The sequence below is a fragment of the Carcharhinus amblyrhynchos genome, chromosome 9 (genome assembly GCF_965287045.1).
Source record: "Carcharhinus amblyrhynchos chromosome 9, sCarAmb.v2.hapA, whole genome shotgun sequence".
NCBI lineage: Eukaryota > Metazoa > Chordata > Chondrichthyes > Carcharhiniformes > Carcharhinidae > Carcharhinus > Carcharhinus amblyrhynchos.
Genome location: NC_137332.1, coordinates 85,111,477 through 85,122,204, shown reverse-complemented (window position 1 = coordinate 85,122,204; position 10,728 = coordinate 85,111,477).

Sequence of the window (10,728 nt, the reverse complement as noted above, 5' to 3'; positions counted from 1 at the left end):
TAAGGACAAAAGTCTTAAAGTGGAAATGGAGACTGTGGCAGGTTAGTGTGATGAGAAATGGGCGGAAGTTCACCAGATTGTGTTCCCGGTAAAATACAGACAGAAAGTATTGTGGGTAGCACACAAATTACCTGCAGAAGGTCATCTCAGAGTGAGGAAAACTCAGGCTAAGATACAGAAGCATTTTTATTGGTCTGGATTACATAAAGATGTGGTTGAATTTCGCCATACCTATCATAGATGTAAGATGTTAGGAAAGCCATAGGCAGTGATAAAACCACTGCTTTTGATACCAATTCCCACATTTGAAGAACCTTTTACAAGGGTTATAATTGATTGTGTAGATCCGCTCCCTAAAACCAAAAGTGGGAACGAATATTTGCTAACTGTAATGGATGTGTCCACCAAGTTTTCAGAGGCAATTCTTATACGGAATATCAAGGCAAAAAAGTTGCGAAGGAGCTTTCTTTACTTGTTATGGATTACCCAGGGAGATTCAGTCAGACCAAGGAACCAGTTTTACTGCCAAATTATTTAAGTGGTTCATGGATAGTTTAGGATCAGACATTTAACCTCAAGAGCATACCATTCTGAATCCCAGGGAGCATTGGAAAGATGGCGTCAGACCATAAAGGCCATGTTGAAGACTTATTGCCAGGATTACCCAAATGATTGGGATAAAAGTTAGGGTGATATTTTTTGCTATCTGAGATGCTGCAAACAAATTGACTCAGTTCACTCTATTTGAGTTTATATTCGGACATGAAGTAAGGGGATCTTTAAAATTAGTTGAGGAAAAGTTGGTAGATTCAAAGTCAGAGATTTCTCAGTTGGATTACGTATCTGAGGTGAGAGAAAAGTTAAATAATTGGGTGAATTAGCCTGACAAACTTGAAGGTGGCCCAGCACCTAATGAAACAAGAAGCAGATAAGAAATCTAAAATTACCAGAGGTAGGAGATCCCTTGAAAGCAAGGTTTAGTGGTCTGTATCAGATTGAGAAAAAGTTAAGTCAGGTGAATTATCTGGTAAAGATGCCAGATAGGAAAAAAATGTATAGGATATGTCATGTAAACATGCTAAAACAGTTTTATGACAGGGAAAGGGAACCAGAGAAACAGATGTTAATTACTGCCACTCAGAATGACGAATCAAATCCAGATGACGTGGATTTTGATGTGCCTTAGAATAAATTGAATAATGAAGAAACCCTTAAAGAATGGGATAGGATAGTGCACTATCTGTCTCAAAAACAGAGAACTGAATAATATAGTACATGAGACTGACGTAGAGAATGCTGTTCCGATAAAATAACACCCCTATCGGCTTAATCCTCTCAAAGCAGTGCAGGTTCAGAAGGAGGTGGAAGCAATGCTACAAGACGACACTATAAAACTGAGTCAAAATGAGTGCAGTTCGCTGATCATGTTGGTCCCCAAACCTACTCAACGATTCTGCATAGATTATTGGAAGGTCAACGCTGTGACTAAAACTGATTCGTACCCAATTCCAAGGCTGAAGGATCGTGTGGAAAATGTCGGACAAGTTGCTTACATCATAAAGTTGGATTTACTTTGCAGTTACTGGCAAGTACCTTTGTCAAAGAGAGCAAAATAACTTTCTGCCTTGTCACCCTAAACTGGCTATATCAATTTAAGATAATGTGCTTTGGGATGAAAAGCACAGTGACTACTTTTCAAAGACTTATGAACAGAATTATTGCAGGATTGACTAATTGTGCTGTCTACATAGATGACTTAGTGATCTTTAGCCATTCATGGAAAGATCACATGGTGCATTTGGCAGAGCTCTTTGAGACACTACGGAAGACAAAGTTGGTCATAAACTTGGCAAGAATAGAATTTGCAAAGGCAGATGTGACATTCTTCGGACACAACTTTGAATATTGACAAATGACAGGGAGAAACATGAAGACGAAAGCCATGGAGGAATTTCCAAGGCCACCATTGAAGAAGAAGATGCTGAGTTTTAGGATTGAGTGGATTATACAGAAAATTTGTACCAAACTTTATTAGCGTAGTGGCACTATTGACAGATTTATTTAAAAAAAACATGAAATTTTGATGGACAGAACAATGCCAGGAGGCATTTGAGAATTTGAAAGCAGTGTTAACCACTGCATGTGTTTTACCCACGCCAAATTTTTTGAAACCCTTCAAAGTCACCAGCGATGCAAGAGTTGGAGCTGTGTTGTTACAGGAGGAATGTTGCGAAATTGAAAGGCCAATCAGTTATTTTTTGAAAAAACTCAATATCCACCAGACAAAATATTCCACAATTGAAAAGTTATTGAGTTTAGTAATGGCCTCACAACACTATAATGTTCATGTTACAAACAATGTATCAGAGATGATTGTATATAACAATCACAATACTTTGACATGGCTGGAAAGATTCAAGGACAAGAATGCCAGACTATTTCATTGGAGTCTTGTGTTGCAAGCATTTAGTTTACAGATTATACATGTTGTGGGTCGTGAAAATGCTATTGCGGATGCTTTATCACGAGTTTAAAAGAAAAGGAAAAAATAAAGCCATCTTTTCATGATAATGGTTCATTTTCTTCTTAAGGGGGAGGTGTTGTGAAATTAGTATTTGTAAAATTATTTTAAAAATTGCAAAATGCTAAGAGTTGCAAAATTTCATGGTTCTGTTAACAAAATGGTGTTTTTAAGAGATGCAGGTGCAAAATGCAAGTACACAGACTGAAATATTGTACTGCGAGGCTAGGCAATAGTGTTGCCAAGACGACAAGTTGTTTTTGAATTTTAACCAATCAGTTTAAACTAGGCATTTGAATAACAGCAGCCTATCAGATTTGAATTTGATGTTTTTGGTAACTTGTAAACCAATCCTATTGTGGGGATTTTTGTATGTCATCAGGGGTGTAAAAGATGGGAGCAGTGGCACAAACGGTAAAAGAACACCTGCCACCTGCTGAGCAGCAGCTTAGTTCAGCTCTCAGAGAGAAAGAGAAACCTGCTGAATCTCTCATAGCTGTAGTTATGTCTTAAAAGAAAGCCTCATGTCAATCACAAAGGTACCAACAGAAGATAGTGGAGACAAAAGAAATCAGCAAAGAAGACAGAAGATTCCAGAAGATAAAACCTGGTTATGTTTTGACAGTGACTACAAATTCTATTTGTTTGTTAGTAAATGGGAATTATATTTATCTAAATAGCATTCTATTAGAAAATTTGGTTTGTTAATAGTTTAGTTAATCTGCTCACTGTTAGATTAATAAAGTGTTACTTGTTGCTTTTAAAGAGAATCTTAGGTAGTTATTTTGATTAACACTAAAAGTTGCTGGAGCGCAGATATTACCTCTTCTTACACACTCTTTTACAGATTGTGAAGCAATGTACTTCCCTTTGAGTGGTTGAGTATTAGTTCTCAGTGAGGAGATCAACCTTCCCCTTCGTAATATTATTTACAAGGTACAAGTCAGGAGTATGTGGAATATTTTTGATTTGACTGAATGTGTGCAGCTCTAACAACATTCCAGGACATTGCAGCTTGTTTGATTGGTATCTCATCCACCACCTTAAATGTTCATTCTTTCGTTGACAGCCATGTGTACCATCTACAAGATGCACTGCAGCAACTCACCAATCATTCTTTGACCACACCTTCCAAACATGCAACCTCTACCACATGACAGAACAAGAGCAACAGATGCATGAGAGTGCCACAACCTGCAAGTTTCCCTCCAAGTCAAACACCACCCTAATTTGAAACTACGGCCAAGATTCTCTGACCTCTCCTCAACACTTTTCTCAGTAGCGAGAGATGGTGCACTTTTTGCTGGTGGTGAGATCCTCTGGTCCTGCCACTGTCAATGGGAATTCCCATTGAAGCCACCCCACACTGCTGGGAAACATGTGACAGGACGTGCGTCACCAATGAGAGCAGAGAATCTTGCTGGCATGAGCAGCCGGTGAATTCTGGCCTATATTGCCATTCCTTCACCATCTTTGGGAGAATGTGGAACTCCCTTCATAGCACCACTGTGTGTGCAAACACCAGGTCTTCTGCAGTGGTTCAAGAAGGTGGCTCACCAGCACCTTCTTAAAGGTAAATAGGGATGGGAAACAAATGCTGGCTCTGCCGCATGAACACATCCTATTTCTGAATAAAAATAAAATCCACGAGTTCTGCCAAGAGGCAAGCTGCCTCACTGTCAGTTTTTAGTTTTAAGATATAGAAGGGTGTTAATGTGTCAGCTTCCTTTTCTTATTAAATTAAAAGTTCTGAAACAAATGAATTTCCTACAGGTAAAAAAGTTCTCACCATTTTCTTTTCTACAATTTATTTTCTATTTCAGATATTTTTATTAGCCCAGAATTTGCTGCCGAATGGGGAGTGTATAAATGTATAAATCAGCCAATGGCTTACAATGAATCAGAGATGTACCATCCCTTGTGGATTGCCACAAATTGATGAACAATTTGTGCCACACCACAGTTAATCTTGTGAAAACAAGAGGTCACTTATAACCTTCCTCTAAATTTCATAAAGTTGCTGCATTTGCAGATTAAATGCCCATTAAGCTTGTCATAAAGGATCATATCAACTTTTAATAGCATAAGTATCTTTTAAACAACTTTATAATTATTCATGACTGTTAATATCTGACCCAAAATTGAACAGTTGTGGATTCATATTCCTTTAGAAATGAAGATATTAAAAATGTCAGAAGTTGCTTTCTTTTTTCTTTTTCTGTCTATTTTCTCTCGCCCTTTATCCAATCCTTCCTTTACTCCACCAATTTGACATTGAATTAACTCTACTTCACAGTCCTGCGTCTGTTTATTTCTCTGTTCCTTAACTTCATTGAATGATGAGATATTTTACCTTTCCTGTTGTTCAGCAAGATCCAAAGAACCTTTTTTTCAAACATGCCCTTATCAGATTGCACTTCCAGCAACTTGGAGGGCAAAGTTTGAACTCAGAGGTGTAGGATAAGATCTAACTAACAAGGTACACTGCTACATACACGTCTCCAACAAACCCCAACTCAAAATGTCTGTCTTGTAGCTGACGATTGCAGCATTTATCACTACAATCAGCCACACAGGATGGCCTCTATGTAAGGCACTTATCCAAACTAGATATTTATGAACACTAAAAATGGTAAGAAAATAATTCAACATAATATTTATGATTAAGAACAAAACAGAGAAGGATTGTGTTTCAAATCAGAAACCACTTTTGGGTTCATACAAATTGGATATATCTTGCCAATTTCAATTATCATTAACCTTTTGTATGGCTACCTTGTAATGAATATCAGCAGCTACACACAGAATTGCACAGTGGATGCACAAACATCACGTTATTTTCAGCACTGAAAAGATCGATTCAAAACTGCGCCTGGAAAAATAGACTATGATATTGCCTGACCACTCTTCTATGGTAAAAGTTTCAAACGTCCTGTAATTATAAGCGTTTGGCTCCTTGTCACATCTGTTTTAAACTTAATGTAAACAAGTGGTCTGGGCAATTGGAAACTGAAATAACCCCCCCAAAGGCTGGTGTCCCTTCACCAGATTTTCTTTATTTACAAACTTGTCCCCACTTGTAAGAGTGCTTCTGGTACAAAGTCAGAATCCATAGTGTCAGTAGACCTGACACTCCTCATTATGTACACATGTAAGACTCCTGATTGGATAGGCAATCATTACCTTAATCAGAGATATCATACTCCAAGAGGCCAACTTCATGGGCCTTGTTAAGGTCATTACAGAAAAGTTTATGGCAGAGTTGGCATAGTCATGTTTAGTCAAAATTTTTACTGTCAGCAACTTCTATGAAGCCTCTATCCTCTTAGTCATAGAATACAAAAGCTCTGTTTTTCCAGGCTGTCATGGAAACCCCACTTGCTTTTGAAGTTACCACAAATGCAAATAATGTAAGTTGTCCCAAATTGTATCAAACATCCTTTACAGATGTTTACATTTAGTCAACAGTTGCTGATTTTATTTTCAGTTAAAGTAAGTTCTTGACAGTTGAGTTCATTGTAAAAACACCAGTACTATTTCTACACCTGTTTTTGTACTTCCAGTAATCAATTTGACTAATTTTATAAATAACATCTGTCCTTGTTACAACTGTCACTGTCTGTATCCCCTTTTTACACCACTAGGGACAGGGCCCCATTCCTCACCTCAATCGAATGTATATTATTATCTCGTGTATCAAGGATATTTGTACAAATAATCAAAATTGCAAATGTACCTTATCTTGACATAAATCACATATCATGGACTAATTCTAGCCTCTAACGTTGATGACCATTTTAGTATGTGTCACTCATTTATGTTTTGTTTTCTATACTTTTGACTACCTGTTTTCAGCTTGTAGAAAGTAGAAATCCATCTGTGGCAAGGTGTAAGAAATGTCAGTCTTACGAAGGAAGGTAATGCCCATCCTTCACTTGATGCACGCAAAAGGTAACTGCAGTGCATCTGATATAAATTGCATAGTCTGCAGTAGCATATTAATTCATGCTATGTATCCAAGAAAATAGTCAGACGATACAGCACCCCAAATATTACTGCAATTTTGATTTTGCAAATTAAATGACACGCTGGGGAGAGCTAAAGAAATAATATTTAGCTATTCTCTGGCTTTACCAGCTTTGGCTTTTCTCTTCCCTCTCTGATCAAGCCAAACCTGTTTCCATTAAAAATATTGGAAGTTCTTGTCAATGCCAATATAGTTTATTTACTGCTACTCAAAGTTAAAAGCAACGAGATGGATGTCAGTTTTTTTAAAAAATATTTCAGTGAACCAGTTTTCTCTTTTGTGATTCTTTTTTTCTCTGGTACCTGCTGTATGAGCCTTAGAATCACTTGCTTATTGTTTTTTTCAGGGAATATCATAGCGAATGCAACGGAAAAATGATAAAAGATCCCAATTCCTTTGAGTTCATCTTACGTTATAAGGTGATTCCTGTATGATATCTCTTTATTATACTCTTAACTTGATTATTTTGCATCTGTTTCTTTATAAATTGACGAAGGGAATATTCATTCATTCTCTTAGCACCAAATTAACTTTCAATCTTCAGGAATTACTTGAGTGATTGGAAAGTATATGAATGATAATTTCTGGATTCACAATTCCTATCAATTACAAACTTTTTATTTGGTAACTTGTTACCATTTTTAGATCTTTCTCGAAATACTCACCAGGCTGTTTTCTTGTACCTTCCTCAAGTGATCACGCTTCAGCAATGCCTACATAGTCAATGCACTATTCAGCTGTTGGCTGTGTTCATCCAGGCCCCATCTTCTTCTTCGCCCAGTGGTACAGATAGATATAATTATATGTTTTTTTCCTTCCCATTTCAAACATTATTGCATTGTTGGATTTTATTTTTACTGGTCTATCAAGAACTGGATTACTGTCGCAGTATCATCAGCTAAGATGAGTGCATCAGGTCAAACTATGTTTTCTGTACTAGTAGCTCAGTGCCATAATAAGTTGGGCATTACTTATTTAATAACTAAAATAATGTTCGTAAACATCCTTCATGTAAAATATGACCTGTAACTATTGGTATCCAACAAGGTCTTATTCAACCATAATTCTAGAAAACGAGGCCCAAATTTCCAGAAACTGGGAATTCCTCAACTTGTCCATCATCATGAAGTGTACAAAGTTTTCCTAATATTAATTTTCCCTACATAAGGATATGAAAACAAATGCAGAGCTTTAGACATTAAGTTGAAGCATCTGCCAAAAACATTGTGCCCTAAGATAATTGTTTTGGCATTAATGGTCATTTCAGTATTTAGACATTAGGTAACAATTTACTCAATTCCAACACTATGATGAAGGCACTCTTTTTCAACCTAGGTTTGCCAAATCAAAGGAAAAAGAAAAGATTGAGCCAGAAATTTCTTCAATCTACCAATACTCAAGGGATTAGTACAATGTAGTCTCTTAAACACAGTCGTGAGAGCCACCTATGTTGAGATTAATATATTTGCCAAGCTCCTTCATGACAGAAAAGCACCAGGAAACAGAAAGACTCTTGTTCAAAGTCTGGGAATGCACTGATGTTTTTGAAAAACAAACAAATACTGCCCATCAGCTCTGTCCAGCCACTTGTGGGAATTTGATTTGGTACAGCCACCCTTTTTTCACTGTCCACATTTTTTATATTTAAGAATCCGAATCCAGTTATGTTGTCGCAGAAGCTTTTAATATTTGCGTTCTTCCATTAATGGGAAATCGTGCCCAAAGGGAGAGGGTTTTTGGGTTGACTGCTACTAAAACATGGGCCAATTCAAAAATTGAACTAGTCAGTTCACAAATAAAGGCAAGCATTTCAATGACAGGTAATAAATTATTTTCACATTTCTCCATTATTTTTCCATTTCTCTTTTCGAGAAGACAATTTATACTAATATGTGATTTCACAATACTGTGCCAACTATCCAGTTACTGACCTTATGATTGCCTAGACAGCAAGAGATGTCAAATGGCTTTGGCAAATTAACATTTTGTGTTTGCAATGGAATGCATTGAATACCCAAAAGAGAAAATCTAGCAAAAAGCCCTTTAATTTAGTATGAATTGATTGTATTTTTATAACTTAACTTTCTTAAGCCAAAATTATGTAACAAAACTTGGACCATAAGGAGCCATGACTAGACTGTGAAGTGGATGAAGGGTAGAAGTGTTAAATCTGGGGATCAGATTCAGATGCTGCATGGAGGATTGTTTGAAACTTTGCCATAGAAACTTGTTAACTATGGTGGAAAAGAGGTTTTAATTCAAGCTTGATGTAATTCAAGACCAAAACTCATTTTGCATTGTGAAATGCAAACATAAAAATGTAAATAATGAAAAATCCTGGCTCTTCTGCCAGAGTGACACAACACCTCTTTTAATTGGGAGTTTAATTGAAGTCCTGCTGGAAATTCGTTTATTTTAAAGCTGCCTTACCTGAGAAAAGACAGGAAATTGGCTATGTCGGAGTACTCCATAGAAGTAATAGAAATAGTCAAGCAATGCAGGATAAAAATTCTCTTAAAGGGAGAGTCAGATTTCCTGATTTATCCCGCTGAATTCACCTCTGAATGTGGGTGGTTTAACACTGGCAGTCGACAAATCCAAACAGACTGCTATTGAAAGTTAGAAAAGTTTTCACTGGGGAATATATTTGCAAGAAGATTGCACCTATGTTTTTAGCTTAGTATTATCTGGCTATATTTCAGAAACAAATTGCTCTTCCACTCTAGACAGTTATACCTTTGAATTTAGTGCTGATTAGCTGCCACTTGGGAGAAAACATGATTTTAACATGGAATGTTTGCTGCATTTAAATTTATATGCAGGCTTAAGTATCCTATTTCACAATTTTGAAAAATAAAGATTTTATTCCAACTATTGCTGTATTGCATGATTGAAAGTATCTTTTCCTTTAACTTGTGTGAATTACAAACTCTAACCTACTTTCTCTGTATAACTTTCCACCTTTAGAATAGAGTTTCATCCTGTAAAGAGGAAACCTCTTAGGATCGAACTCCATACTTGTTAAAATATAGAGAAACTGACAAGAACAATTATTCAGTAAGCAAATTATTTTTGGTCAGGCTGTTTGTAATGTACATTTGTGTGTGCTGAACATCATTGTCAATTAACCACTAATCCTGGTATATGTACACTGGAAAATTATTAATGCCCACTGCTTTTGCCTATCACTTTCCAAGGCTGAAATTAGCATGTCAGACTAATGCATAAATGTTAAGACAGTTAAGTCTGATATATTTATAGGTTAAATAATATACAGATGCTGCCAACAAACATAGGATCTTTAAAGCAACACAGTGTTAGAAGCTGTGCACAAGGAGATAATGTATTTGTTACCAAGTAATAGGACTTTTGAATGAATCGACCCTCGGTAGACTTTAAAGTTTTGCATACGAATGATGCAAATTCCAGTTCCCCACCAAGTTAAGATATTGTTGCCAGAACTAAGATTTAGCATTTCAAACACTGATTTATGCAGCACAACTTATTTAATGTTATAGCCCAATCGCTGACCCCCTATCTTCAGACCAGCCTTGCCACCACTCCTCCCCGTCCACCACAATATCCATTAACTCCCTCCTGAGGTCCTGGCTCCCCAACTGCTACTCCAACCCCTCCAGCAGACTGACCCATGCACCCTGATGCCCAGCCCCAATTATTGGCCTCCCTCCCGCTGTCGTTCAGCCCAAATACAGAGTGGTAGCTGGACCCCCCACCACCTATCACTTCCCATAGGCCTTGATCTATAGGTCCTGCCTCATAGGCCCCACCCCCCTGCACTGCCCAATGTCAGAGCTAATGTGTCTAGTGGGCAGTGCCAGGGGGCCAGGCTGGCACTGCCCAGAGGCCATACCTAGTGCCCAACCTTCTGTGGGAGCCTCAATTGTGCCCCCTTCACTCCAGCAGGGTTGGACCGCCAACTTCCCGCAAACGGGGAGCTATACTAAACCACGCTGGAGTGAACCACTCCTGGTGGGAGGGGGAGGGAGGAGCAGAAATGTTACGAGGCCTGGAGATTTCAGTTCTGGGTCTGCTAATGGGATTTAAATTTTATTTAAATTAGTATCTGCATACATTATGCAATTCCATCCCAGTTTCTGACGCAGAGCTGATGGTGCCAGATATCTGATGAGCAGAGACTCGCGGATGCCGTTGCGCCCAG